The sequence below is a fragment of the Pithys albifrons genome, chromosome 7, assembly GCF_047495875.1.
Source record: "Pithys albifrons albifrons isolate INPA30051 chromosome 7, PitAlb_v1, whole genome shotgun sequence".
Classification (NCBI taxonomy): Eukaryota; Metazoa; Chordata; class Aves; order Passeriformes; family Thamnophilidae; genus Pithys; species Pithys albifrons.
The window spans coordinates 33,362,840-33,369,593 of NC_092464.1; the positions used below are offsets into that span (position 1 = coordinate 33,362,840).

Here is a 6,754-nt window from a genome sequence, read left to right on the forward strand (position 1 = left end):
AGTATCACTTTTATTAAGAAGACTACCCAGTGGAGGCTTCCCAAATCATAGGCACCAGAGTGACCCAACACTCCTAAAGCTGCTTTCAAAGCTGGCTTACAATCTGATACTACAGTAGAGAGGGCGTCAGTCCCCTCTGTGGCTGACTGTAGCCCTACAGCCTAATGATAGCTTAAGGAGATGTTGTCTACACAATGAAAACTCATGCAATGATTTCTTGGTCAGCATCAAGCATCAAAGTCAATGAAAAACACAACAGAAGCAGTTTTAGTTTTTATTATGTTGTTTAATGTAGCTCCAAGCTGCCATTGTAGGGGAATTCAGCTTGCAAACACTGGAATTTAACAATAGCATATGGCAATTCCTTAGGTTTCAGGTTTTATAGAAGTTTGATTTTATTAATCCAGGTTTTAGGACAACATTAGTACTTACTGTGATTTTAACAAGCACAATTGTTGACCTAAAGGTCAAAAATAGCCTGCAGCCACACATCAATTAGCAAAAAATTAGACAACTGGAATATGTCGATGGTGCACCTTTCTAGTGATCACATGATGTAATAGCACATTGCTAGGTAGCAGCATGTTTCCTGTGCATGTGCAGCCTGTTCCAGCTTCCACTGAACCCAAATGCAGATCACCTCTTGATTTGGAAAGTGTCTCCCTGAGGATGTACAGTCTCCACACTCTGCAACAAAAAGGACACAAACAACGCAAAAATAAAATTCTCTTCAAGACCAAAATCTCCATCTTGAGTCCTGCCATATAGCCATTGTCCTATTTGAGGTTCCTGAAATATTTAGAACCTTTACTGTTCCTGTGTAAAAAACATGGATTAAACATAACTCTGGGCTATATTAAATTATTTCACTGGAGTTATGGCAAGAAGGAATTTGATCTTTCTATGGATGTAGGACTTTGTTTCCTTTCCTTTTGTTCTTCTGTTGAATAGAAACAATGAAAAAATACTCTAGCGCTTTTATTCCTGGGCTAAAGAGAAGTTTAAAAATAAATTAATAACAAGCCTTTTAAAAATAAGATCATTCTTTCTGTTAGAAAAGCAACACAGAGAAATAGTGACAGTTCATTAACTAGGATGGCAAAATACAAGGTGGTTGTACACATCAGGGGTAAGGCATGGGTAGAAAGCCACTGTGTGAATATAGATTACTGTTTTTCCTTCTTATTAGATCCATCAACACTAACTCATCTGGTTTATAATCATAAAAGGAAGGTGGTTAGGGTGTTCCTCAGCAACATGCACTTAACCTTCGATTTATCCTTGCTCTTAGGGTTTTCTGTTCTAATTGATGGAGCCTCATGACACTGTAATCTTTTCAGAGCTATTAAGAAAAGGAACTCCTTTCTGCATAATCCAACAGGGTTTGGGGTTTTTTAAAAACTCAGTTTCCCTTTGATCTATTCTATTCCAGAATTAAATTAGATGGTTTGAATTAAAAATCTACCAATATGTGTGTCCTTTTAGCTTGCCTTTTCCTGTGGTTTTGTAAAGACAGTTCACAATATTTCTACTGGTGCAATGAAAGGAAATGTCTTTTGACTTCCAGCTAGAATTTTGTCCTTCAGTTATTAGGTGAAAATAATTACTGCATCCCTATTGAACTCAAAGACATGCAATGACGTTTCATGTTTAAGCAATCTTCGTCTCATGAGTAAGCAAGCTTCTATACCATGTATATGGACCAGAAAGAGAAAGGTTTGTTATGAGAAAAATTATGTCCTATGGTTTGAGCTGAACAACTGACAAATAACACTTGTGAAGAGCTTCTACATTTACAGCAGATGGATATATTTATCAGTATTCTTGTGGCTGAGAAGGTGCAAGCAGCAGGAGAGTCATGCACATTGCAAAGTTATTGGATTCATCTGTCTTTCTCTTCTGATGACTATGCACATATATCTTCAGTCCTGAGCAGGATTTATCTGTCTTGAAATTCAGAAACATCTTTCCTTTTCCACAAAAATAAATCTGTCCACGGTACTCTTCTTCTTTCCACCAGCCATCGCCATCATGTCCTTGCACCAGTAGCTTTGATTTTATTCTCAGTCAGCTCTGAGAAGTCTCTATCTCACTGACAATGCTTTGACAAACATTGCTGTTGTCATGTTGCACTTTCTGGCTGGTATTATGGAAAATACTGGCACTACCTTTCATGTGTCTTTCTTACTGGTACCTATAAATGCTTGCCTGTCTTCCTAGGCTGACTAGGCCTCTTTTCACATTACTGTAGTTACTGGGTCTTCTTCCATGGCCTATTTGGCTTCCCAACTAGAATTAGCCTTGTTAAATTCCCTTTGGAGCCCTTCTGGGTACCTCTGAGATAAAAGCACATCATATGTGTTGCAAAAGTCATTAATTGTTGCAGTGCTTTTAGCAGTCTTGATTGTGCCCTTCTTTTGTATGGTAGTCAGAGCTCTACGTGTGTGGGGGATAGTAGACCTGCTGTCACAGCACTCTTCACTCTTCTCCTTGCAAGCTGCTAAACTGATTGTCGTTTACTTATTCAGATGAGGGTAGAAAGAAAGCCAGAATGCTTACAGTCTTTTCATGTTGGTAAAGCAAGAAAATGGGAAGGTGAAAAACTGAAAAGGAATGAATATCCACCAGCTTGGCACTCAGCAAGAGTCTCTGTGCCAAATAGTCAAAAGAAGTTTACTCTAGCCCAAAATTTACAAAGCTTGAATACAAGCAACTGGGCAGTAAACATTAAAAAGATGCACAGATTTACTGTGGCTGCCATGACAATGCATGGTGTATATCTGCTGCATAACACGTGATACGCGCAACATGACATGATAACCTAACATGGTAGCTTTACAGCCTCTTTCCACAGCACTGCTGATCCATTCCAGAAGGTGCCAGTGCACACCAAGGAAATAGAGAAGACATTCAACATACATTGCTTAAAAAAAACCTAAAAGCCAAAAATGCAGAATCTGAAGAACCCTATCTTTTGTGCATATGTGTGTTTGTGCATTACCTGCCACAACAGGATCTGTGGACTTGGAAATCACTGAATTCCAAATAATAACATTCATCACTAGTACTAAAAGTGTTTTTTTTGCTTTTGATTTTAGTTTTATTTGCCAGTTTTACTTAGCTCCACTTAGCTCCAAGGAAACTGGGAGAGCCCAGTTGCATTCAGTCTGGCTCCTGGCTTACTGCATTTGAGGGCCAACTTCTGAATGTCAAGTGGTCACTGTGTGATGAACAAGCAAATCTAATATCTAGACCTCTAGATCACCAGAGAATTAAGAATTACTGAGTTTCTTAAACTTCACACAGATAAGGATATTTCTCAAGCAGAAGCTTTAATAGTGCCTTGGAAATGAGAGGCAATTCCAAGGTTTTCAAGAGAAAGTTGTTCTGATTTTTTTTTAATAGTAGCATCTTCCTTTCTTCCTTTAAGAAGAAAAGCTAAACAAACTGCCTATTGAATATTCTGGATTTCTCAGTCTTGTGCTAGTTTCATACATACCAGATGCTGTTTTATAACATTTATCCTCCTCCCCCTCATTGGTGACTATTACTCATTCGTCCAAGTGTTCTGGAATTTTAGTATTTATCTAAAATGCATTCAGACAGGGGAAAAAAAAGTAGTCCTATTTTTTCCATATTACTCAAGAAAGAAAGTATCAAAGTACATGGAGGTTTACTGTATTCAGAAATCATGTTTACAGATATGTGATACATGTCTCTGTGAAATCTGGTATCCAGGCACCATTCTGCTGGCAGAGAGCAATACAGCTATTAGGCAACAGTGTAATTCTTTGCACTGTGGGATAGATTATCCCTCCCTACTGACGCAGGCCTGGTTATTCAAATTGCCAGTGAAGGGTTCTATCTGGAGTAGGAGACACAGAAACCTGGGGCACAAAGAATTTGCAGAAATCCTTCACACTCACAGGTCCTTTGGCTTTCTGGAGTCTTACCTAGATACAGATGGAAGACTTAATGTATTGTCCATTGCAACCGAAGTTTTTGCCTACTTCACTGGGCTCTGGGTGAGGCCCAGGCATACCTCCTGTGTTATTCTTTTCCCTTAACTATTGCACACAGTATGGAGCACTTTGAAATCCAGAGGTTAGGGCCCTGCTCTCCTTTTCTTGGAGGATCTGTACTGAGATTATTTAATCATGCTTTCTGCAGTGAGAGTAGGATCCCAGTTTCTCTTTATAGGACTAGCTTTGCTATTCTTTTTTGAATACACATAACAGATAAAAATGTGGAAACATTAATGCACAAAAACGGCTGATGTCAAGTTACTTGATTCTTTTGGGACCTATGAACACAAAAGGTAAGAAAAGACACTGAATTTATCTGGAAGGCCATGGGATAGATGCCTTTGAATTTCACTTCAAAGTAAAAATAAATTATACTGTTTAAACTTTGTAAATTGGACCTACATGTCCTGCCAGCATGAACAAAGTTTTCCATTGTGTGAACTCCTTAAAATTGTTAGTACTTCACTTGAGTACATGTGATACTCAGCAAGTGTCAATAATGGTGGTAACAAGCATTACCCCGACAATGTGTGCATGTCCAGCTGCAAACATTAAACTTGTTAGCAAACAGTTATTCCTGACTGGTGTCGGAATGAAAGAGCAGAGAATCAACTCTCCTCGTACTCACTTGAACATTATGCTTCTGGCCTCCAATCAAAGAGCTGTTCCAGAGCCTCCCTGCTCCAGTGATCAGACAGTCTCCTAGTTCTCAGACTGGACATATTTACATCCAGTTTGATACTTTACACCCTGTTGTGGTTTAACTACAGCCAGCAACCAAGTACCACACAGCTGCTTTCTTACTCCCCAACAATGGGAGTGGGGAGACAATCAGAGGGGTGAAAGAAAACTCATGGGTTGACATAAAGACAGTTTCATAGGGAAAGCCAAAGCTGTGCATGCAAGCAAAGAAAAACAAGGATTAATTCACTGCTTGCCATAGCCAGACAGGTGTTCAGCCATTTCCAGGAGTGCAGAGCCTCATCACATGTAACGGTTACCTGGGGACATAAACTCCAAATGTCCTCCTCTTTCTCTTTGTTCCACCCACTTTATATCTGAGTAAGATGTCATATTGTACGGAATATACCTTTTGGTCAGTTGGAGTCACCTGTTCCGTCTGTGTCGCCTGCCAACCTCCCATGCATTCCAGTGTCCTCACCAGCATTACTGTATGAAAGGCAGAAGAGGCTTTGGCTCTGTGTAAGCACTTCTCAGCAATAACAAAAACATCTCTGTATTATTAACACTGTATTCAACCCAAATCCAAAAGCCAACCCCAGCCTAGCTACCATGAAGAAGCTTATTAACTCTACCCTAGCCAAAAGAAAATTAACTCTACTCCAACAAAACCAGCACACTCCCCAGACCTGCACCTCAGTAACAGGTTAATGTAGCAGACCCATCCACTGCCACAGCTGTTAGGTACCTGAACTTGGGTGAGAATTTCACCAGAGGACAGTAGAAAGCATGCCTGTTGCTGGAGTGAATTAACTGCTCATTTTGTATCAGGAGGTTTCTAACAGGAAAACTATGCATTCTGATTGCCAAGTTGCCATTAGCTGGGAGAAAAACTAAGCAAGGTGGGTTGAGTTCTTCTGATGTAGAGTAGTACTCTCCTTTTTCTGTACTGCAGCCATTAGTGTCATGGTCTCAATTTTAAAACCATTCAGATGCATACTAGTAAGCTTACTTCCCATTTTCAGTGCTGCCAGCAGACCTTATTTGACAGAAAAAACATGTTTTTCCAGACATCATAACCCTGGCTCTCCATAAAACAAGCCAGTAAGTCCAGACCAATTTTTTTTTTTTTTTGGCCAGAGGCCAGCAATGGTTCCAGGCTGAAAGAACAGCCAAGAAATGAAATCTACTTTATTTGAAGTAGCATTGTTGATCCAGGCAGCAGCATCAGACCATGTCTAGAGCAGTTGAAATCAACGGAAAAATCATCCTTTAGGTTCAACAAGTTTTGTGTCAGATGACTCACCTAAATGGATCAAAATGTTGAGTGGCTGTGATTTGCCCTTGCATCTCAAAATATTGATGATAATTCAGGCAGCTGTAGAAAAACAACCATCTCCCCCCCTCCACTATTGCCTCATGACAATGGAGGCAAGACAGGCCACCCAGTCTATTGCTCAATGCATCCCTTCATCCATGTTGTTTTGCTAAGGGTTTACTGCTGAAGAATGGATCTCTGTGGTTAAGAAATTTTCAACAATGATAAAGCAATAAGGACCTTTAATTGAACTCAAAGGTAATTGCTGAGAAAGAGAAGAACAGAATTATTTATGGCATTAGTGCCACATGACATGACCCGCTGACAAAGTAAAGTAGAGGAAAAGCAAACCTCCCACACAGCCTACCTTGGGCAAACACAAATACAGAGGTCGCTAACAAAAGGCATGAAAGAAAGTTTACTCACCTGCAACCCAGGTATAGCCAGTTCATCATGATCACCCCAGTCCAGTCAGTTGTTGATCAGGCAGGTAGTCATTTAGCACAAATTCAATTAACAGTGTCCTCAGCCATGGCAGAGAAGTGCAACTGCTTTTCCGCTTTTCTGCCTCCACAAGAGGTGTAGGAATGGGATATCAGCACAAGGTTTTAAAGTCAGCCACTTCTAAAATCTCCTTTAGAATACAATAGACAGAGATTTACCAGCTGTTAAGATTTTTGTTTTGTTTTAATAAGCTGCTATTTTTAAATGGAATTAAAAACCCCCAAAC

At 39.8% G+C, this 6,754-nt stretch overlaps 1 long non-coding RNA gene across 1 annotated transcript; it reads right to left on the minus strand.

The window, feature by feature from the left end:
- Positions 1-483: 483 nt before the first annotated feature.
- LOC139674753 (uncharacterized) lies at positions 484-6,494 on the minus strand. The gene is made up of 3 exons (XR_011698338.1): positions 6,451-6,494; positions 5,116-5,195; positions 484-687 (listed from the first exon to the last, which is right to left on the minus strand). It is a non-coding gene; the product is annotated as an uncharacterized lncRNA (long non-coding RNA).
- Between the last annotated feature and the right edge of the window lie 260 nt (positions 6,495-6,754).